Here is a 25,228-nt window from a genome sequence, read left to right as displayed (position 1 = left end):
ACACACACACACACACACACACACACACACACACACACACACACACACAGCTTCCTGATTGAAGGTGACCTATTCCTCCTTCTGTCTTGTATATTTCCCTCAGCTTTGAGTACTGGGTTCCATCCAGTCTATGGTTCCATCATAAGCATGTCACATATCAAAAGTTAAATACATCCATGCAGATGTGTGATTCTGTGCACCAAATTTACTTTTTTTTGGCTTTTCCTGGTTGTCTAACAATTGGGGCGGTTGTTTGGCCCTTCAGACAACATGTCAAAGTGTCCTTGGGCAAGAAGCTGAATAGCTCTCGATGGCCAACAGGGTGTGAATATGTGTGAATGGGTGATTGGTATATAAGAAAAAGGGCTTTTAAGAGTTGCAAAGGGTAGATCATTGTTGGGCTGCTGAGCTTTATATGAAGCCATGTGGTAGCCAACCTTACACCTAAGAGGAATGACATGAAGACATTTAGAGGAAGTGTATTATAACGTAGTCACAGTAGAGTAATTTCAAGCTTTGACAGAAAATAACTTGAAAAATATAACTCCTTGAAGCCATTTCCAATACGTCTGGGACATTTGACACAACATTCAGAGCATATATCATTTTATTTAATGATAAAAAGTGTTGTTTCTTTGAACTGGCTGTTGGAGAGAAGAGAGAACAGAAAGCACAGCTGGTACAAGAGTAAGGACTCTGCAGTTTTGAAACAGGTTCAAATATGCAGTTCCAATATTTATCTAAACGATGTGTGTCTACTCATTAAAATGATGGTGATCTGCTTGGGTTTATGGCTGTGAATTGGCCGCAAGTCTGTGGAAATATGGATTGAGGGAAGGACTGAGAGGAGGAGGAGGAAGGGAGAGTAAAACAGTGGAATAGAGGGATGTATGGCAGGAGGGAGAAATGGTGGCAGTTGCATAAAAACCTCAAGGAGAGTCTGGCAGCTCCCTGTGTTCAGGGCCAAAACACCACCTGAGCCAAAACCAACATGCAGTGCCTCCTTCACCACAGGAAATAAATGATGAGAGAAAAGGAAAGCAAACTAAGAAAGCTGGAGAAAAAGGAAATAAAACTGCCAAACGCTCCTGCGGTCAGTGTGGAATTATGTTGCCGTGCAGCATGGGGCCGAATAATGCCTGGATCAAAATCACTAATCATAACACGATAACATTCAAGAGGAAAACTGCTGCGTGTCATGATCTCACCTCACTGAATTTAAAGCAACACAAACTACTACAGTCCAGCCATAACTGAATATGAAATGTAAAACACATTGTGGAACATTTCGCAAAGCTACAATAAGTCAGACGTGGAAAACAAATCAAAACTGAATCAAGGAGGACATTTATTGTCCTCGTAAGAACAGACGCTGACACAGTGAGAGGTTATCTGTTGGATGGGAACATGTCTGAATTTAAAACAGATTCATGTTGGAGTGGAGAGAGATACCATATCAGAAAACAGGTCTCCAAACGTTGTTCTCTCAATTTATTCAACTATCAGAAAAGGATGCTTATCATTGGTTTCACCGCAGCCCAAAATATTCTCTTAAAGGGCCCATGTCATGGCCATTTCCACTGATCATAATTCCATTGTTGAGGTATACTAGAATAGATTTATATTGTGCATTTTTCCAAACTCACATTGGTTTCTCACAGCATCTCTGTAAACTACGTGTATTCACTGAATTTCACTCTCTGCCTTTAACGGCTCGTTGTAGCTCCAATAGCTCCAGCCCCCACCCTCCCTGTGAGCACAGTGTGCTCTGATTGGTCGGGACGTTGTGAATCGCGCTGAGCTCCGTGGAGGTGTTGTTTCCTTGTTTAGGATACACAGCGAAACACAGCCAAACTCATCCTGAGCACACACAAACTCACATCCGAAGTAAAAACAATAAGTGTGGCTTGATATTGAGTACGAAAAAGGTTGATAAACGCTGTGAGAATGGGTCTGCAGAGAGAATTTCGCCGCGATCCCAACTGTCTGTTATCAGCCTGCAGCCAGGGAGGAGAAATCAGCTGAGCTGCCTGCTCCCTGCACACAGATGTGTGTGTGTGAGGAAGTCCGTGGATTGGTCAATTTGGACCAATCAGCGGGGGCTTAACGTAACGGCTCCGCGGACGTAACGTAACGGCTCCACGGATTCGTCCATTTCGTTCCGGGTACGGCATGACATCATGCCGTACCCGGAACGAAATGGAAGAATCAAATGGACAATGACGTTTTGTCAACGAGGCGTTTTGGGGAGGTGTTTTCTGTGTTAGAGTTTTACTCGCTACAGGGTGTACTTTGAGGGTTTGTGACTCTGCATACCGTTTACATGCATAAAAACCTTCATAACACACAAGGGGACGGGTTATAACCGGAAAAGCATGACATGGGCCCTTTAACACGATTGAAACCTCTATATACTATATTTATCAAATAATGGATATCTTCCTTCCATGACACACTCATTTCAGAGCTAAAGGAGAAATACTAGAGGATATTAAAATAGCTGCTGACCGTCTTATACCTTTCATGTCAAATCTAATTGTAGAAACAGTACTGTATATGCACACCTTGACATATGGGAAGACAACAACAAATAAATGCTATGTCCAAAAATGTGTGGATTAGGAGTTATCTTAACATCTGTGTGAATAGATGAAGCCATATGATTGCAAACAAATAACATCGATCATTTTTGTGGAATGGGACTCTGCTCTAATTGTCTTTTTCTGCATTTACTTTTGTTTAATGTGTATCTGTATATCTGTGTTCACAAAATGGTATTGAAAATAAGAAGGGAATTTATTGAAAATGCAATATCATATAATCGTGGATTCAAAAACACACAAAGTAGACGTTATACGCCTACATTGCAGGACTTGATATAGAATGATTTGGACCAGTGCAACAACAAAATCACCAAACTGACAAGTCAAAATCTGAACACTTACTTCCAAATCTGTTCTTTAAAAAAAAAAAAAATTGTCCTCCAGGCTGTCTCTGGAAAATGTGACAGCCCTAACCCTAACCCTAACTGTGAACCGCTCAGCATGAAGTGTCAGCACAAATGAATGCCTCAATAAAAACCTCGCCATCTTTTTCCACAAGAACCCGAACAGCAGTCTCATGGATGATGAACGAGGAGGCAGATTTGGAGTCTAGTTTCTTCACTCTCTCACACCACATCGAGGCTTTTTTCACCTTCTCTCTGTGGGTGGCTTGTGCCATCTGGCGAGGGAGAGTCGCCGTGTTTTCAGTGGAATTATTATTATAAAACCCACCTTCATATGGAAATGGTTACATGGTAGAGTCAACTCAACGACGCAATCTTAAAGTAAATCCTGATGGTACGTTCCCACAAGAAGCTCATCATATTGCAAAGTTATTGTAACAATATGAACCCTAACAGCACATCACGTCACTAAAGGGTTTCTACTTTTCCGAGAAAAACAAGACATTTAGGATTAGACACAGGCGATCTGAGAGGTGAGGTTTACTCTTTGTTATTGAGATACAAACTTTATATAGATTAGAGATGGCAGCAGTGTTTAAATACTGAAAATAAACTAGGCCAGAAACTCTGAAGTTGAACCTTGGGGTCAGCGTTTTGGTTTTCAAGCACCAAGTGAACTTTGACTTGTTGGATGAATATTAGTTGACACATACATTCAGAGTGCTGAGTCCTAAAATGAATAAAAACAAGTCATTTTGAGTAACTTCTGGGGTCATGTGAATATAGGGACCTTAAAAATAAAAGGACCCTTCCTTTCACTTTTCCCAAACCTCCTTAATCCAAGGCTCTCGTTCACTTCCTGTATTGTAAGGCTTATGGAATAACCACTACATGTCTCAGAAATCTTCTTTAAACAATGTTAAATTATTTAGCGCCACTTGGAAACGAGCTTTAACACATTTCACACATTGAATAGACACTGAACAATGTAAGAATTTATATACTTTATATACGATCATCTTCTGTTTTTGTCTACACCAACTCCTGAGGGAAATATATGGCCCTTAAGCTGCTAAAGCCTCCACTATGTTTACCAGTTAGTATCCTACTTTGCCAGTCTTTTATTGGGGTTTATGTATGCTGTAAATAGCTGTTTGCTGCTCGAAACAATGAGATGTGAACCACATCATTAGAGTTGGTGGTCGTAAAACCAAAACAATGAGCTAAAAGACACCAAAACACTCTGTGAAGCTAAACGGGACTGCAGAGTTTCGGATTTTTCTCTGTGAACTTTCCCAATGAAAGCAGTCATTTGACCAGTTGATAGTATAGAAATATTGTTATGTGCCGCTTTCAAGAGGGTAAACAAAAAATCACAGTGAGTTTGATGGTTATATTTACGGACAGTATGCGATTAGAAGAGTCGTACAAATCCCATACTGCACTGAATACACTTTGACTAAGACTTCTAACAATTTCTAGCAGATGGATCTTTATAGAGTCCACATACTTTATTCCAAGTTTATATTGCAGCACAAAATTAAAGTGGACCTATTGTGCTATATTGGAAAAATATATTGTAGGGCCATACCTATACAAAACATGTCTGTGAAGTTTTTTGCTTAAAATAGCAAACAGTTCACCCGTTGTAGCCATGCCTCATACTGCTCAAACCCCTCTTTTGCAGCGCTGTTAGAGAGACGCGGAGCTAGCGCCTGATCATAATTCTACCGGAGATAAAGTTAAATTCTGCTGTGATAAAACGCCATCCTGTTCTAAACCACATCAAGGATTATTTCTGAAACAGTATGGAGCTCAAATGCTTTTTCTCTTGCGGGTTTATCACAAGGTGAGTTCCTTTTTTTATTTCCTGCTTTTTAAACACATGTGCTCTACACAGTACAGGTTAGCAAATCTGTATCCGCTCGTTGTACCCCTGTTTTTAAAAGATATGGGTTCGGAGGAAAAGAGAGAGGGTTTTATTTTCTGACGCAGCGTGAGTTCCCCAACGCACCGGGGACACATATGTATGTATAAAAGACATCACAAAGTGCATTTTGCATGATAGGTCCCCTTTAAGTGATGATTTTGACAGGCCTGTTGATCTGTCTGTTAGCGCATAATTGTAGAAATGACTCCCAGTATTACTTGCAGATGAAGTAAATAAAGATTTAGAGGCAGGGAATAACTGCTTACACAACTATCAGAGAGTTGTGGCACATTTCAGGCATTAGTATCATTGCTTAACATTAAACATGCAGACAGTCAATATGTATCAGTTGCACAGAAACTAAATCTCTCCCTGACAGCTCTGGCATAATGTTACAGTTGTCTTTGAATAGTTGTGCTTTTATCCATGTAGGAGGCCTGGTTTGTGGCTCTGAACTAGGACTGTCAATGTGAAATGCTCAGAAAATGTCATGATTAAATCAACAGAAGTGGAACACGCAACATGGACGCTTTTAACTCATTTCTACTGGGGAAAATTACGTTTGAGATGTGGTGGAAAACAAGCTTGGTGCTTGAATGTCAAATGTGTTTGTAATCTGGTAGTTTGGCAGTGGTTCAAAACCCTATTGAAAGCAAACATTAATTATTAATACAGTGGTGAATCTTCAGGTTTATTGAAATGTGCTTCGATTTTGATTCATGGAGTAATAATGCATGATTTGATTCAATACTGATTTTTGATTCAGTACGAAAGGAGGCTAATTTTAGGATGTGCTCTAGTCAGCTGCTAACAGGTGAACGTTGTCAGCAGAGATTAGGGAGCTCAGACAGAATAATCTGCCACTGATAAACACATCGAGCTCAAGGCTGACAGATGGACTCCAGCAGATGCTAATTGTCGGACCACAAAGATACACACTTCAGTATCAGTGGCATCCAACTGCGGGTAACTGTTTAAGGACATATAAATAAATGTATACCCACTAATACAGAAGTTGTGTCTCTCTGGTTCCTTTGACCTCTATCAATATATCTCACTGTCTCTGTGATGCACTTTTATTTAGGTTCAACATAACTTAAACTAGTGTGGTTAAACATTTTAGACATCAAAATAATCTCTTTTGGTTACGTATCAACAATGTTGGGCCAATAATTCATGATAAAAAAGGGTTAAATTCATACAGTAAATCAGCAGTTATGAGGCAGAACAACAACCTGCAATGTCATTGTTTAAAGAGACTGTGAAAAACAAAACGTAATGATTATAAAATGTGACTCGCTGTCTCTTTCTTTCCTATGTCCAGAGCAGCGTGAGAGGCTTCACTTTGTCCTCACAAGCAGTTTCCAAAATAGCTTCATCATTGTAACTTTGCTCTATGTGTTCTTTGTAGAAAATGGCTAACATTAAGTATATCTTACTTATCATTTATCTACATAACAGTCTTTGCTGGTACCATATCACCAGGCATTTACTAATGAAAGAGAGCCCCTTTTTTTAGCTAGATGTAAATATTAATGATGTCCTTAACAGTAAGGGCTGTAACAGTCCAGCACAGGTGAGTTTAGGAGAGACTCTTGTCCATGAGAAGATGCGCGAAGAAGGAATTGTGTGGTTTAAAAGAAAGAAAATAGTCTCTACATAACACTGATTAGAAAGAGGTGGATTATCTTGATTATCTGGACCCTGATTGCTTTTGAGTTTTTCATTGTTCTTTTTTACATTTAACAACACAATCCAAGGGTCATCTAGTTGTATTATATTGGAGAGAAGTCAAACTAAAGGCAACTAAAACTTAAACAAAATGTAAGGAATATGTGTGAAGCACGGAAGCATTAGGAAGACATTTTCCTTAGTTGGCTGTTTCAGTTAAAGGTCCCATGTCATGCTTTTCCGGTTATTACCCGTCCCCTTGTGTTTTATGAAGGCTTTTCTGCATGTAAACGGTCTGCAGAGTCCCAAACCCTCAAAGTAGACCCTGTAGCGAGTAAAACTCTAACACAGAAAAGACCTGTCTATGCTGCCCCAAAACGCCTCGTTGGAGATTTCTCTTTTTCCATTGTTTTCTTCCTGGGTATAGTGACGTGCCCATACCCAAATGGACCCATTGGTACACTGTAGGTGCGCCGCGTTTGGGGGGTACCTTCCCGCGTCCATTTGCGATGTCTCGCTGTCTCGCAGACCCCACGCAGCAAGCAGGAAATGAACCCAGCTCAGACTGTCCGCTCCTCGCAGCAGCGAGCCCCGCAATGTCCCGCCAACACGGCACCCAGACCCCACGCAGCATTCTCATCTGTTTGTCATTACTGGTGTCATTTTCTGGTTGCTAATGCCATTGTAACTAGGGTTGCAAAATTCCGGGAATTTTCAAAGATGGAAACTTTCCATGGGAATTAACGGGAATTAACGGGAATAAACGGGAATTTATGGGAATAAACTGGGAATTTTCAAAATTGAAGGTTGGCTCTTCATAGGGAACTTAAATATAGTTGGGGAAAGTATATTTTAGCATAATCTTGACTAAAACAAACAGATGCCATTCAAGTACACTTGAATATCCATGCCATAGCACACTGCTTATTGAGACCACACCCCTACAGGCACTGTGCATTCCTCCATCACATGCACAGATGAGTAATATTTAACTCAACATTCCTGTTTTCGTTCTTCACTGAAACAAATAATTGTTCAATAAAAGAATTAAAACTTGTTCTGTTCTACTTTTTTTTTTAAAGAATTAAAATTAAAAAAATCTGTTGAAATGTCATGTTTTTTGTTTAATTTTGCATCGAATATTTCCAAAATTCCCCAGCTTAACTTCCCATGGAAACTTTCCGGAAACTTTCCGCCCCTTTGCAACCCTAATTGTAACACATAATCACTGATGTTCCGCTGTAACGGTGGTGGACTCATCAGAACAGAGTGGGCGAGCTGACCAATCAGAGCACACTGGGCTCACAGGGAGGGGGGGGGCAGGAGCTCCAACAAGCCGTTTAGGACAGAGAGTGAATACACAGAAGACCAATGTGAGTTTGGAAAATTGCACAATATAAATCTATTCTAGTATACCTGAACAATGGAATTACGATCAGTAGAAATGGCCATGACATGGGACCTTCAGTTAAATAATGACAATTCTTGCTCAGACCAGCTCACATGGCAACGTGCTTCTGGTTCAGTTTCTTCATAAAAGCACTAAAAAAACAAGAATTTATGAATAAAAGGATGTTTTCTTAGTCTGGAGATGGCGCCGTGGTTAAGCCCCCTGGGTCTAAATCCACATGGATGTTGGCTGATCCCACCAGATCCTTCAGACCTGAGTCTTAGCAGTTTTATTTTACAGCTTTCCATTTGAGAGCAAAATGTGAAACAACATTGAGACACCGACTGCTGTCTCTTTCAAATGCCGTACAAATTACACTTCTGTTAAGAAAATGTACAAATAACTTCCATGACTTCATCTGTCAACAGTTCCTCGTTCTGGGATATTAGCACAGCCCCTAATGTTAAACCCATGGGAATAGAAGCATGCTCTACTCCTACTGTAAAAATCCCTGGATGGAGGTAGTGCTGTATTTCAAAAGATATTTATGAGCGTGGGGTTAAAGGGGGGCTGCGTTGGGGATTCATACAGCTCTTCACACGTAGAAAAAGGTTCTAATGTTCTTGGGAAAACGACCAATGAAGTTATCATGACTCGGTCAGCTGTGACACACCAGCTCGTCTGGAAATGCAATAAAGCCCAAACTTGGCTTCCAGGTTGAGAATACAGAAGCAAAATCATCCCAACGACGGATAATTTATAGTGGAAGTGACCTCAAGACACGATGCTGAGTCTGGGAATGAAATTACTGAGATCTCCTCTCATAGACACAAGAATCGAGTGAATAAATAAGGGTTAAAAACCTGGTTTAGGTTGCGATAGAATAATGGTTTGTCAATACACTCCTTCTCTGTCTTGTGAAGTTGTGGTTGTCACGGACATCTGCCCCCCACATGCTGAGTAGCTGCTGATCTTTAACTGGTTTTAATGAGCGGGTGAAGGCGACGATGCTTTTGCTTCAGTCAGCACTTTGCACACATCTGTATCGGTTGAATCCACACTGTCATCAAGTCCACATGTGACATTCTCACTAATACACATACTTAATCACTCCTTTACCCTGATTTACTGTTACATCCGGTGTGCAATTAAGCACTTCATGTACACAATATAAGAGAGATTAAGTTATTGTTGAGGATTACACCGGACTGGATACAGGGTGTGTCTATTAGGAATATGTATTGTTCTATCTAATCTTTAAAATAAATGCATGTCTCCCTTGCTGGGGTATAAAGCGCTACAGGCGTCTTCAAACGTGTTTCCCTTATTTTAAAGTCAATAGAGGTTAAATGTGTGATACAGGGTCTGTGGTAAACACAAGCTTAACAGATTTTAACCTTTTGTTCCACAACATAAAATATGTCGGTTGTTAACAAGTTGCTAAATGAGACTACTGAACGTCATCACTCCTAACATTAGTCTTCCTTTAGCTTGGTTGTGGTAAGGTTAAGTCAAGAGGCAGTGCTGTATTTAGTTTATAGCCTCAAACTAGCTTTTAACTTCCTGTGATAGCATTTACAATGGGCGGTAATTGTTAGCTTAACACCTACAAAAGTAACAGAGCATTACAGTAGGTCCAAGGGCAAGGAGCACCTAATTAAACCCTTTGTTTATGGGGTTACATGTTAACTCAGAAAAAAAGCCCAATATAGATTTCCACAAACACTCGTTAGTATTCACAATCCAGCTGGAAGATGCTTCTGGACGCTATCAGAGTTTAGGCTAATGTTAGCAGCTCTGTCCTGCTCTTTATTGGATTTTACCCTTAGACAAAAATAATATAATAGAGTTGGATATTTGCTTATCTACACCACTCGGACTACTTTTCTCTTAAGCTGGCTACACGCCAACCCGATTTTGGGAGTCAGAGGTCGTCAGAGGCAGTCGGGCATTCACGGCGCCCTACTCAGGTTGGTGTGTCCCGCACCGTCGTCTCTTTACGGCACCTTTTCACACCTCCCGATGCCTCCCATCATCAACAACTCTGACCTCCCACGGCCGATTCAACATGTTGAATCGGCCGCGGGAGGTCAGAGAAAGTCGGCCCAAGCAATCACTCTGATTGGCTGTTCACACTACCGCTGCCTGCTGGTAAGGACAGTTATTGCCACTCGTCGACTGAAGTATTTGCGGTGTGTTCGTAGGCGGGCGGCGTAGCCGACGCAGGCGACGAAGCTGACGTAAAAGTCGGGATGCCTTCGGTGCGCGTTCTTTGGTCTCAGGTGGGTGTGTAGCGGCCTTTACACACCATGTAAACAAGTTGTTTAATGGGTAAACCACAACTGTATGAATTCACGGTAACCGGCACAAATACAAATTAACCAGGGAAGCAAGTGGAATCAAACTTTTTTGTTGAAGAGAATGGTCCGCAAGGATTTTATTAAATCATGAAAGATTGAGTGGAATCTGCTTGCCACCCAGGCATCAAGGCAGCCATTTTAAAAAGGGACTTTTTCTGACTGAAAGAAATGAGAACCCAACCAAAAAACCAGGGTCAAATAAAGGGTTGTGGGTGTTTTCATATATTGGATGTAATTGCTTGTTACAGTCAGTTCAGGTACTGAGGATCACATGGGGGATTGCAAAACTGGACTCTTGAAGGATTCTCCTACAAAAGAACAATGCTGTTTCTTTATCACCTGTTAAGGGTGCAGCCTGGGATATGCATCTACCGAGTTACCATGATATCAGGTATATCTCCATCACATGCTTATTTACAAGACTGTCCATTTAAAACAAGTTATCTGAAAACAAGAGGAATGAAGCGCTGACTCCGACGTTAGGCATTGTTCTAAGTGGAAGATGTGACTTCATCGTAGCTCAAAACTTGCAGATTTATTCAATATGTTCCCTTCCCTGAGATTTCACTTCTGGCTCTGTTATGGCGGGAACCCTAACTGGAAGTCTAACCATGGTTTTTAACCACAAACAGAAACAAAAGCTGTGGTTTGTGGAGAATAATCTCTCAGATTTCCATTCTCCACAACATAGCATTACATGAAACCAATAGCGACATGTATCAAACCAAAATGGGAGCACAGACAAGCTGGAATTATTTACTGTAACGTAGGAAGAGATGATCTGAGGACAAAACAAGTGGCGGTCATGGTTCCATTCAAAGTTCAGTATGGCCTTTGGAAGTCTTTTAACTTGGTAAAAAGTAAGTAGTAGGTTATCATATCTGCAGGATAACCTATAAGCTATAAGGATGAGTTGCCAAGTGGTGAAGAGAGGTGTAGAAAGTGGCGAGACCTTTGATCCCCGACAGTAAAATTGAAACTGCCCTCACAGCCCAGAGTGTCTTCTTTAAAGGCTGCCATGCTTGTTAAACACTCAGAAATAGCATTGAGCTATAGGGTTTCTCCTGACATCACTGCTCTGATATGGTCTCTGTTGGGCATAAAGCATTTGTTTCCTACTGGGAACATCCACAAAAAGAATAGATGGTGTTATAAGTAGGACCTTCAACAAGTGTCATATTATGTCGCTGTTATTTTAACATCAGCTGCACTAACTCTGCTTCTGAGAAAACTGTGATACAACTCAAATATCTGTTGAGGGTCACTCAGGCCATCTTTAAACAGCTCTAAAATAAACATGATTTTGAACTGGTGACATGTCCACTATGAGATCTCCAAGACCCCAAACAAAGGTACATTGTCACATGCTGTAAAACATGCAGTAAAATGTGGTTGATTAGTATGGATTGATACCGACCCATCCCAAATCTCAAGTAATTGGGAGTTTTACAAGTTTGCTCAGTGAGGTCTGATTGATCAAAAACAAAAGTGTGTCAATGACTGTCTGACCAATACATCGAATTAAATATGTCTTAATCGATGCCTCTTTTAAATTAAAGGGAAGAGTTTGCATTAATAGAAAATATATCAAAAGGAAAATAGATTTTGACCCAAACAGCAGTGACTTAAGTTAAAACTAAATACCTGGCAGATCTCTTACAAGGTGATGTCAGATGATTAAGTATTTATTTTAAACATCACATGGTATGACTTCTATTTAACTCCTAATTTCTCCATCCACTAACACTGCTATTAAACAGCTTTTTCCCCTTGCAAGAGATACTCTGCCAATATGTTGTCCATAGCCAGATTCCAAACATTTTTAATGAAATGAATAGCTATGTAATTTAGGGTCATATAAAGCTGGCATCCTCATCAAGACTTTGGCGCTCTTGAGTTTGCATTAAAGACCTGCAGGCACAACACAGCCGCCTCATCAATCATCAGCAAACACAGGTGAGCTCAAACCAGCAGAGCCACGGGCTAATTCAGGCCTGCAGTCGATCCCTAATAGAGTTCCAAGTACATCTTCATAGTCCCAGGACAGGCCCAGTCCTCCACTAGGAGGGAAATCTAATCCCACAAGTAGCCTGTGAATGTGCTGTGGAAAAATAAACCTCTCAGAGAGCAAATGGAGCCACAGTGAAAACAGCCATACTGTAAATACTTCCACTCAGTAGATGGACCGCAAGTTATGGAGTGACAATGTCCAGTGTTCACCACAAGCACTAAAACTGGTTGTAAATGAGTACTAAGCTTACTTACAGAACATCTAGGGTGGCTGTAGCTCAGTGGATAGTGTGCTGGACTTCGAATCAGGGGATAGCAAGTTCGAGTCAGCATGTCGTTGTGACCCTGGGAAAGACACTTCACCCCAAATTGCTCCTGTGGGGATTGTCCACAGTACTGAATGTATGTGAGTTGCTTTGGATAAAAGCGTCTAACAAATGACATGTAATCTAAATCTGTGAAATGTAGATATCTTAGATGATGTCCCTAAACCCCAATTCTAACCCTAACACTAACTTGTTTATTCCACTCATGGTAATAAAGATAAAACAATTCACAAAGCATGTACAGCACTGAGCAGTTTACTTAGCCCATGACGGTAAGGAGCATGGAGCAGAAAGTCTTATTTCAACTGTGCCTTTCTCACAAAGAGATGGACTGTCAATCATAGCTGCCTACACTTAAAGAAACCCTATCATGCTTTTTAGGGTTTATAAGTTCCTGTAGTGTTTTATAGAGGTTTTTGTACGTTATTAGTCTGCAAAGGCTAAAATCACAAAGTTCCCTCCATTGGACTCCTTTGTTTTCTTACGTAGCATTTTGGGTGTTTCTCAATATCGAGTAAAGCTGCTCCAGAGCCACTATTTCAAGCATACTACGTCATCGAGTGCCGCCGAAGGACTGTTCCAATGTCCAGCATACTTGGAATTCTACCGAGCCCGGCGTACTTCGTAGCGAGACATTTCGAGGCTGCACATGTGTAGACTCCGCGGTCTTAAAATCCCCACAATGCTTTGCGCACGGACCAATTTCCCCAAATCTGTGGCGGAAAATGTAAGGCGGGGCCTCTCATATGACGCACACCTGCACACTTGCTCGCCTGTTCCACTCTTCGTTTTCCGAATGCCAGGAAGTATTCTTGCCTCGCTTCTGAAGCAAGTGACTCGGAAGACATGTGCTACCAAGCAAGCGTACTAGACATTGAGAAACACCCAGTGACATCACTATGTAACACTCGTGCTTCTATTGGCTAGGGCTCCAACACATTGTACGTGATAGGCTAAGGGGCGGGGACATCTCTAAGTGGTTGACCAATTACAACAGAGCCGGCCAGCTGACCAATCAGAGCAGACTGGGCTCTGGTTTCAGACAGAGGGTGAAAAGAGGTGCTGCAGCACAGGCAGTATGAGAAAAATAAAGAGCTTTTTGAACATTAAAGCCTGGAGACATGTCACAGTAGAGACACTACATACTGATATACACCTGAACATCAGCAGGAGAGGACTCTTTAAAGTAGAGACACTACATACTGATATACACCTGAACATCAGCAGGAGAGGACTCTTTAAAGTAGAGACACTACATACAAATCTGAAACCTGAACATTTAACTAATTTATCATGCTATCCCTAATCCTAATCCCTAAATCAGTGAAACAGATTACCTGAAATCTTCATACTGTCTAATTTTGTTTCCCTTATGAATTTAAAGGTATTCATTTGGCTCTTCAAGTCATTTTGATTTCCACAGGTTAACCCCGACTGCAGAGATACAGATCTGCTTTGAAGTTGTCCAATGCTTAAAGTAAAATATCCTTCTATGTTGCTCAAACTATATGTGTATATGTATTGGTAATATTCAGTTGTTTTGCTCTGCACACTACTAACTAACCTCAATCATAAAAGCCCAACTAGAATTTCTCTTCGCAGCATGCACGACGGGATATCAACCACTTCCAAAACCTCCCTGCAAAGAGTCCAAAAGAAACACAAACACATCCTGCAGAGCAACCTTTAAAGCCAAAGTGTTAGCATCAATGTTTATCCCCACCTTCTCCCAGGTTCCTCCAGGACCCAGCAGAGGTGATTCAAGATTCAAGGCTTTTATTGTCATGTGTACATATAGCTACAGTGTAGATATATCAATGAAAATCTTAGGTCACAGGCTCCTCCAACAGTGCAACACAATAAAACAGATCAAATAGAATAGAAATAGTGCAAGGAGAGTCTATAAGTAATTTGAATATGATATATTATTGAAGCGGGCCCTACCTGAGAGCGCGGCTTCCCCTGCACCCGCATGTGCACGCAGACGAGCAGCAGCAGAGCCAAACCTGACAGCATTCTCTCATGTGGCCACAGAAATGCTCCACCAGTCACTCAGGCTTCGACACAAATCCAAAAGGCTGCCTCCACTTTCCACTGTCGCTCCGAGAATGCCAAAAAAAACCTTTCACTACGGAGCTGATCTCTACGAGCTCCCCCTTGTAAACTGAGCTGGGGGAGGTGCAGCTGAGGGGGGGCAGGCTTTTTTAGAGGAGGGAGAGTGAGAGGTAGAAAATGAATAGGGAGACGCGAGGGAAAGGAGGCAGAGAGGAGAGTGTGGCAGCTACTAGTGACAGTAAGTTGGAAGCAAGAGAGGAAGCTTTGGGAGAACTTTCAATGTGATAGAAGAAGTAGGAGAGGAAGGAAAAACCTGCAAGGCTCAACTTAAAGGTCCCCTATCATACTGTTTTTCATCAATATATTATAGGTCTCAGATATATACAAAGCATGTTTCTGAAGTGTTTGGCTCCAAACACCAAACAGATCATTGCAGCATCCCATAATCCCCTCTGTTTCAGCCCTGTTTCAAAAGTGCTGATTCTCTGTCTGTTACTTTAGATGAAAATAAGGAGCCCCTCCCCACGCCCCTCTGAGAGAGATTTGGTTACAAAGAACACAATGGTGCTCTAGGAGGAGATTCAGGTGATAAGGTGTGGTGTGGGGGGGGGGGGGGGGGGGGGGGGGGGGGGGGTTACCTTGGTTGGTGATTGGCTAATGGTTACACAAGCCAACAAATCGTGATGACATCATAAAGTGGCCAAAATCTGATCAGCTCATTTTCAGACAGGTTTTTATATAAATGGATCAGGACCAAAAGAGAGAGAATCTTTTTTCCTGAAACTTTCAGAGTCTCTTTACACAGAGGGGACACATGTTGATGTAGAAAAGACAGGAAGAAGTGGATTTTGCACAATATGTGACCTTTAATGTGTGAACAAAATGGTGCAAATTGTGTTAAAGTAGTTGGCAGGCGGGTATGCCATCTTCCAGGGTGTCAACAAATTGGAATAGACATTCTCCTTTCAGCTAGGGCTTAACAACAGGAACCAGACAACAGGGGGAAATAATAAAAATAAGTTCCAAGGTCTCCAGAACATCCTGAAGCGGAAATATGCGAATATGAAAAACATATTTCTTATGTTTCTGCTTACTCTAAAGATACAGAAACAACAACTTGAAACAATAAGATCCTTTTTCCATCTTTGGACCCCCCCTCCTTCCACTAAATACTTAATAAGAAGCCACGTTGCAACACTGGAGTCACAGCAGCCAAAAAGACCTGACTCATCATATGGTTTTCCTATTGCCCCACCATTGTTTCCACAACATTAAACATTAATTGACTATGACAAACTGAGGGAGAAAGTACACTCTTTATCCCTAAAACAGATAGTTGTGTTTTTATCTTCTTAACATTTTATAGACAGAGCGAGCGGATTGAGGACATTTTGGCTGGACTTGTTTCTACACAAAGAGACTTCTGGAACAAGCTTGAGATAATTGAAAACTTTGCTGTTTTGAAGTGGCACACAGAGACCACACCAGGCTGCTGATGCTCTGAAAGCTGCGTCTCAGATGGAAGAGCAGAAGGACACATGGTGGGAAAACAAGGAGAGACAGACGGATGGACGGACGAGACGATACAGTATAGTTAAAATGACTGTAATCGTTTATTGGTGAGATTGTGTATGTCTTTTGAGCAATTGTTGTACACTGTATACCTGTAAACTGCACTTATGGTAATTTAAATATTGTACTCATATATTAAATGTAGCCCACTGTTAATAAGTTGCTATTTCTAGTTTGAAATGTGAGTTCAGTTTGTTCACACTCGTTTTAAGAAAGGTAACACAGGTTTGAATGAACGACAGCAAGTGTTTTTCAACTAATGGTAATTAGGACTGAAGAATTTGACACATTTCTTGAAATGTAATATTTTAAATGCAATTGCTTTTCTTTTTAATTGCTATTAGTTGCTCAGTGAATGACAGTCACATTAAGTGTATACCATATTAATCTTTGCATGAAGAAATAGTTACCTGATACCTGCCCAAGGACTGCAGCTTAAAATGAGCTTTTAGCTATATATGGCATATAACATTTTTTCTTTCTTTGAGATTAATGGATTTTTATGCAGGGTTCTTGTTAAAGAAATACATTATAATAACTGGTAAGATATCAAAAGGATACCAGTGCATTCGTTCAAGAGGTCTAGTTCACAGTCACATATCCCCATTCAAGCTTGAGACTGTGGACTTAGTCGTTCACTCAGACGTGTAACAAGTCAAATATTTGCTTGGTAATGATATGCATGTTGGCAATATACTTAATAACTCACACCCTGCCACATTTCTAAATATTCTTTGAAGCTGTTTCACAGAGCAAGTAGAGGCCTCAAGAGTAAGGAAGCATAGGCAGAAAGAAACATCTGCGCACACGCGCACACACACACACACACACACACACACACACACACACACACACACACACACACACACACACACACACACACACACACACACACACACACACACACACACACACACACACACACACACACACACACACACACACACACACACACACACACACACACACACACACACACACACACACACACACACACACACACACACACACACACACACACACACACACACACACACACACACACACACACACACACACACACACACACACACACACACACACACACACACACACACACACACACACACACACACACACGTTTACAAAATAATCATGCAGTATAAATTGGGAAACAACATATTTAGACCTAACGAAAACATTTACGAACCGTGACACCATGTAAAGGCAGAGAGGAACAGGTACGTCTTTTGAGTAGTTCTAAAAGCAAAAAGAAGTGAGTTTAAAGCCTTTATTAAAATAAAATAAAAGGCATGATCTCCCATGCATGTCAGACTTATCCAAGTCACTGAAAGAACATTTGAGTGTCCAGTGCCAGGATGGAGTAACTTCTGAAGGTAGATCAGAACTTGTAGAATTGATAGTGTGTGTGTGTGTGTGTGTGTGTGTGTGTGTGTGTGTGTGTGTGTGTGTGTGTGTGTGTGTGTGTGTGTGTGTGTGTGTGTGTGTGTGTGTGTGTGTGTGTGAGTGAGTGAGTGAGTGAGAGTGAGTTATATCACTGAACCATAAAACAATAAAACATGAACAGTGACACTACACAAAAATGACAATTGCCCCAATGTATAAGCCAAATGAAAAGGCAGTACACTGAAATGATGAATGGCTGACTCAATCTGCCTTGTTTTCATAGTTAAACCCCAGGTCCTCGAACCCAGCACGCACAGTAAGCTGTCAAAACAACACAAACGTGAAGAAGAGGAGCGGCTGATTTCAGCAGCCCCTCGTTGAGATGACCCCCCAAACATCCTCTCCTGATTTGCACAGATCTCATTATGGATGCAAAGCGCCCAGAGGTCAGACGGGCTCAGACGGACTCTCCAGTCACCCCGGGGTCTTTGTTTCCTTCAACATATGGGTCAGCAGCACTAGAGAAACCTTGTCTCCAGGCGCCTGATTCCTGCGGTGTTGAACCCACACACGTCAGAGTCATGCTCTGCAGCAGGTGGGCTCCACATTACTGTAAACTGGAGACAGGAGTCACATTCCCTCTCTTTCTACGTTTGCAGTTTGGAGGACGTTTACATCCAAAGCTCATTAGCAGAACCATGACTGCAAACATTTTAGCAGGTGTGTTCTCAGTGGGAAACACGTTACCTTGCAGCTGCAATGTCGCTGTCATTAATCTAGTTTACATCATGCTTCAAACACGCTTATGCTGATGGATGAGAAAAGAGGATGCAGGGGCCCCTCAGCGTGAACACTTTCACATGTCGGCAGCTTCTTTAACACAATCTATTTCGCTTATTAGTCCTATTCCAACATCCTCGTCAATTGACCGAAACTGTTCTCAAGAGTATAAGTTAAGAAAAGGCTAAAAGTATGAGAGAATTCCCATGATTTGTGTGCATCTGGGATACATATTAGTCAGCAAAGCCAGGCATGTAGGTCCCATGATTGTTTCCTTGGAGCAATGTATTTGACTGAGAAAGACAGCAGCACAGTGAGGGGGAGAAGGGTTGATGAATAAAGCAGGTTGAGATGGATTTGTGCGGGGAGGGGCAAGGTGTGGCTGAAGGAAGCTTTTGTTTCCATTTGTCTGCAGAAGAGATATTAGATATTGACTGTAGAAATCTGCGATGAATCACAGGAGCTATAGAATAAATCCACATAAGTGTGTGCAGTTGCTTTAAAGAATAAATTGATTTTCACAGCTAACGTTTTGACATCCTTGTATGAAGTCTCACTCACATTTACAGGGAGTGATTGTGAGCAACATGATCAACAACACAAGGCAACATTGATTTGAGAGCAAACTCGGCCCAGCAAACTTCGCTTGAAATATTATAAAAACGTTACAATCAATGATTTTTCAAACTAAAAACATTGTTAATGTTAAGTACAGTAGCTGTGAGGGTCTTACGTTATGTGTTGATAACTGTATTTTACTGGGTGCTTCACGTTTTTGTTTACATGTGTAACGACCTTAGCCTATAGTCTTTTCTAACTGTACGGTTATTGTGTGTTCTTTACGTTATCCCATGGTTCATTTAGGTTTCATTTGTTGATCGTGGGATTGGCTGTTAAAGCCAAATGCCCAACAGTGACTTCGAACCATTTTTTAGAAGTGAAAAAGTTACGCTACTTTGCTAGGTTGAATAGGTGGTGGTCGCTAGTTTCCCTTAAAAGATGGATGACTTTCTGTTGATGAAAACACATGCACAATCCCTTTGGGAAAAGGCATTTGGGGGCAACTGTTTTGAGAACACATTAAATTGGAGGCCAAAGATACAGACAGACCTGTGACACAGAAGCTGATTGTTAAAAGTGGAATTCGTACAATCCTAGCACACAATTTCAAAATATACGGTGTTGTCTTGGACATTGTCTTGACTCTAGAAATATATTTTCCCCGTAAAAGGATAATGGTTTGAAAAATCAAGGACAATTTCCTGGTAAAAAATGGACAGCCTTCATTGGCTCCAACTCCTGTTCCCTTGACCTCAACAGGAAGCTTTTGTTAAGTGCAAATTGGTGACAGACAACTAACAACCAGACCAGATACGTTCAGTGTTAGCTCGTTTGTTTCCGTGTGTTTAAACACCTGCTCTAGGTCTTTTGTCAATAAAGCTGTTAGACGCCATCAGATAACAATCTGATTTACGATGGGGTTTGACCCTGAGCAGACACACTCTTTCAGTAACAGATTTACAAGCACACAAACACATGCTGACGAATAAACAAAGTTATAAATAGCCCTTTTTTCTGATTAATAAAAATCCTGTGCACGGATATAGTCTCAAGGTTCAAGGCTTTTATTGGTCATACGTACATAGCTACAGTGTAGTTATGACGATGAAAATCTTAGGTCACAGGCTCCTCCAACAGTGCAACACAATAAAACAGATAAACACAAAAAAATAGTGCAAGTAAATACAAAAGGAAAAATAGTGAAATAGTGAAATAGTCTCACATCATTTATTCTAAAAAACACATCAGAAAGACACCTATGTTTCGTATCTTACTCTTGAATCCCCTGGTGAGCGTTGACCACACATTGAGTGCTCCACACATTCCTAACAAACGGATGAGACATACAATGAGCTAAAGTGTCCCTTCAATTGAGAGCCACCCAGATAGCAGCCAATCACTGTCAACAGCCGTCTGTCTGAGGAAGACCTGTGTGACCGCTGAGTGCTAAAAATACCACCCTGTATCCGTATAGTACGCCCTCATAAATCACTCTCAGAGACTGGACGCTGCTCTCTGCCCTTGAAACACATTCACTGCAGAGCTGTTGTGTGTCAGTAGCTCACTATGAGTCAACAACTGTCCCCAAATCACCGTCGTCCATCCATCTCAGCAGACACCTATCCATCTGGCTATCGTCTATCCATCTGTTGGTTTCCACACATGCAGTATTGAACACATCCTTGGTAAAAACACATGTCACCACGCTGTGCGCGAGACGTTTAAAGATCAGGACAAGGCTAAAGAGTGCCACAATGTGAGAATTGAAAGGCATGACAGAAAAGCAGAACAAAAAGTTAATAAAAACTAGGATTTTCCCTAAGGCCAATGTTGCATTCACGTACATCTCAGATTGTCCCATTTTCTTGTCTTTGTTACATTTTTCTTCAAACTTTTGTGTGTAAAACAGAAATTATAATTTGTTTTATTTCAAGTTGATAGCTGTTTCTGTGAAAAAGTAGTTTTCAAATTAGTCCGACACATTAGCAAGTTACTTCCTTTAGGTCGTAATGTGGAAACAACATGGATGCTAAAAAGGATGTGTTTTATTGTGTCGAGTATCTGCATGACATCTAAAGAAAGCTGATAAGGTGAGACATGAAGATGTTCACTAAAAGTCTCGCCAACTTCCAAGGTTGTTGCAAATGGGGGCTTTAAATGAAATTCCCAGTTGTTCAATTATTTTGACACTACATGAATGCAGCACAAACTCTCTATCTCACATTGGTAAAGAAAGTGAATCTATGTGTATCCACGCCATCTTCCAAAAATGATTGGGTGTTTTTTTGGCCCATGTTTTAATCTTCTTCCAAGTTTCATGAAAATCAGGCGAGTAGTTTTTCCAAAATCCTGCTGACAGACTTGCAAACAAACACACAGACAAACACAACACTGTTTTTCTGGAATAAAAACAGTGTAGAATAGAAGAGTGTGTGGATCTGATGTGTGTAAATACTTTCTGCTGACACCAATATTTGAAGGCAATGGCCCAGCTGTTGTTGTGCTGAATTGCCAGAATATGACCAGGAAATAGATGTTCAACACAGAGCTGAACACGGTTTGTCTTTTACTCTTCCTCCTGATACTCCCATGTGGTACCATGAATATATAACCCAGCTAATGTACCAAGAAACCCTGAAAGTCATCTCTGTCCCTAATACAAACATACATGTTCATGTGTTAAGTATATTAGCAGATAAAGACTGAATGAAGGCAGGACTGAGATTAAATTAACCCTCCTGTTGTCTTCGGGTCAAATCTGACCGATGTACTACTTTCATCAATCATAACTTTTTTGTTTTACATTCGATTGCATTAAGGCTTTATGATATCCTTCACAGTAGACATTTGAACATAAACAATTGCTGATCACCACTTTCATTGAGTTTTGGATGATTTAGTCAACTTTGTAACACCCATGTTGTTCCCGGTCAAAAATGACCGCCATAAAGAAATGGAATTAGTAACCATCCGGATCAGATAAAATCCATAAACACACACACACACTTCATGTCATGAAATTGTGATATTTTAGGACGTTGAAGATCCTATTTGGTGTAGGGGCATTTGGGGGAGTTTAAAACACTGTCGTGAGTTCAGAAAAATGAGGACGCCAAAAATGTCCTCATTTTTCCAAGTGTCCTGATAGTGAAGGTGTGTTATCATAAAATTGTCCTTATTTGTCATGAACACACACACACACACACACACACACACTTTTTTAAAAGGTAGGATAGGAAAAAGAGGAACCGGCAGTGTTTTGGAGACCCTTCAAATGCAGAGCCCATCAAACGCAGACACTTTGCTTTTTCACAGCTTGAACGAGGCCCCACTCACAAGGTTGAACACTCCCCTGTCTTCTTAAAACAGACTTTATGAGCTGTAGCAGAGCCCTGTTGAAGTGTGGCGATGCAGAACAAGTGTCTGACCCCTGAAACCAGAGCGCTCGTGCCTCACAAGTTTCACAAGTTTCACAAGTCTCACAGAGCAAATGAGGGCCGACATGGGGCAGTGGGAGCGACAGCAGGGCCCATCAAGATCCAGGAAGTTAAGACATCAATTTCACATCTTAATTTCTCAAAAAGCCATTTGTCTAAACAGTCCTCCATCTGCAAATCTCATATTCAAGCATTCTTGACAGTGACAGGATTTTAACAAACTGCATCTGAACAAGGCTGATGAACATGACATTTAACTCTCCGTGGAGGTAAGCTAAAAGAAAAAGCATCTCGATTTGAGAGATGAATTAAGCATAAAAAAAATCAATATTTCTTATATTTTTCTGTTCCTATTACAGACAAATCCATCATAAAATGATTTGCAAGAGTTTCAGAGAGTTATTTGTGTTACATTTGAGGACAAACAACTAGTTTCATTAAATAAAAAGGTCAGTAGTCTACAGTTGTACTTCAGGAAAGCAGTTGATTGAGCGAAATGCTAATGTTAGCATGCTTAAGTGATGACAACGAAAATGCTAGCAAGCAAGTAACGACCGGGTCTGAAAAGTGAAGCCAATGTAGTCGCGGCTTAAAACTGCATTATTTCAACTGATAGCAAATAGGAGTCAGATTGTAAAGAAGTCTATGAGAACATGTCTTGACTTATCACTTGATTTATTACATCAGTAAACATTTTCCTAATCAATATATTCTCTCAATCGCTTGTTGTTCATCAATACAGCATGGTGTTCATTTAGTAAGTTATAGTCCTATACAGAGTCAAATACACGATGAAGCAGGGTGAGCTCTGAAGCGGGGCTACCTTGGGATTGACATGTTGCTGTGGTTGTCTATGTTTCTGTCTTAGGACTTTTACCCTTTCAGAATTTGTTTTAAGTTCATAACAAAAGTGTATTCGGACACTTTTATGCCTTATAATTCAGTGTTAGATTGTACTTAGCTTTACCCTCATGTGTCACTTCTGGTTCCAAAACCAAGTTATACATTTAACAATGAAGGCAGTTAAAATCCCTTGACTGAGCTTACAGATTGTGAAGACAGCATCTTTCCTCAGCAAACAACAACCATCAAAACTGTTACTGCATATGTCCAATAAGTAGAGACTGCTGACATGAATGCATTTAACCATCTGCAGAGGGTAATGGTGGGGAACACCGTGTGTGCTGGGGCGTTTGTGACTGAGATGGGATTGAGGTATCTCCACCAGTCTTCACCAGGCAGGCTGTATATCAGAGCACTCATCCCCCTTTTAACAAGTCTGTCCTTCCAGCACAGCGGGGAATGCATAAACCAGATGCCGCTGTCAGGGGGGAGACGTGAGGAGAGGTCTAGGATGTTTGTTTGATGAGTTGTGCTCCGGTAGCTGGGAAACATGCCAGTGGAGGAGGAAGACTGTGGCTGTGACCTCGGCACTGCAGCACGTCTATCCTCCATCTTTATTAAGAACAATACGTCAAAATGAAAGCCAAAATCTGTCAGTTTAATGTTGCGTTGCTTATTAGTTAGCATTAAAGGGAGAGTTTGGAGGTTTTGGAGTGGGGCTTTATGAGGTTCTTATCCATACTGTAAAAGGAAGTTAAGCAATGTACCGCTAAGTTATTCTAGACATCTAAAATAAGCCTACCTAAAAAAGCAATATCAGTTTAAGTGTCTGCTATATTTTGACAATGTTTCGTACTTTACCTTGTTTTCAGGCAGCCCTTTCTGTCGGGGAACAAATAACGCTATCTATTCCCTTTTTAAAGCCACCAGACTCCATAGACAAAAAGGGTAATTACATTTTGCAGAACACGGTTAATGCTGGATTATCGCCTCCTAGACCTGGAGTGTTATATGGTGACAATTGTGATTTGAAGGGTATGTTTCTGCTCATCCATGTGACAAAATGACACTTACAGGTATGAGATAACAATCAACGCAGTGGTAGACCAGCATACTCCTGTGTACTTCAAGGTTAAATTACATTTTTTTTGTCAATGGAGTCTGGTTGCTTCAAAGACAGCGTGGATGGATATTACAGCTTCTGTTGTCTGTAGGAAATAGCTGTGTGACGCTAAGATAAAGTGCTGAAAATATTCTAACGGTAGCGTAAACTAGGAGTTTAAAATGCTGCTGCAAAGGACCCCCGTTACATTGCTTTGTTTCCTTGCTGATATCTACTGTGGGTAAGACACTGACTATGGACACGCCCCTATTATAAGCCCACTTCTAAAGATCCAAACCATCCCTTTAGTACTAATCAAACCTGAATTATCTGGGCTAATGCTTTATTTAATACATGTATTATCCACCTGTATTAACCAAAATACAGCTTTCCTAACTGCTGTCATGTTCTTTCATCATCTCCTTCAACGTATGTAGAGTATTGGGAACAAACTATTAGGTCTTGAGTGGTGCAAGGCAAGCTACAAAGATGTCTCCCCTCAGCTGGGCCCACCACCGCCAGCAGAGAAGTGTGTGGTCAGTGATCAGCCTTTAAAAACACACACACCCTTCTCAAATACCCCTTCCTTGGTATAAAGAGAGAGAATTCCCCACTGAATGGAATTCCCCCCATAAAGGGATCTTTCTTTCACTGTTCATCTGAAACGAGTGGCCATTCAGGGGGTTTCAGCGCCTCAGAGACGACGCTTTCAACAGGTTCGTTTACACGTGTGATTCATAGGGAGTGTTCAGCGTTTAGCGATCCTAAAGATGCACTGTTATTGCACCTTTCTCATTTTGATTTAAAGATTTGAACAGGAATTTAGGGAAAGCAGTGCTCTGTTGATTTAAATGTGAA

The 25,228-nt window shown here is 41.0% G+C and overlaps 1 protein-coding gene across 1 annotated transcript in view; it reads right to left on the bottom strand.

Annotated features, from left to right (window-relative positions):
• The window catches only part of LOC117496685 (thrombospondin type-1 domain-containing protein 4-like), a 58,685-nt gene that overhangs the window by 16,060 nt on the left and 17,397 nt on the right, over nucleotides 1-25,228 (bottom strand). The window lies entirely within an intron of this gene.

This window comes from Trematomus bernacchii, unplaced genomic scaffold, assembly GCF_902827165.1.
Source record: "Trematomus bernacchii unplaced genomic scaffold, fTreBer1.1, whole genome shotgun sequence".
In the NCBI taxonomy this organism is placed as follows: domain Eukaryota; kingdom Metazoa; phylum Chordata; class Actinopteri; order Perciformes; family Nototheniidae; genus Trematomus; species Trematomus bernacchii.
Note: the sequence above shows the minus strand (reverse complement) of the source record. Positions and strands in the feature narration are given on the sequence as shown.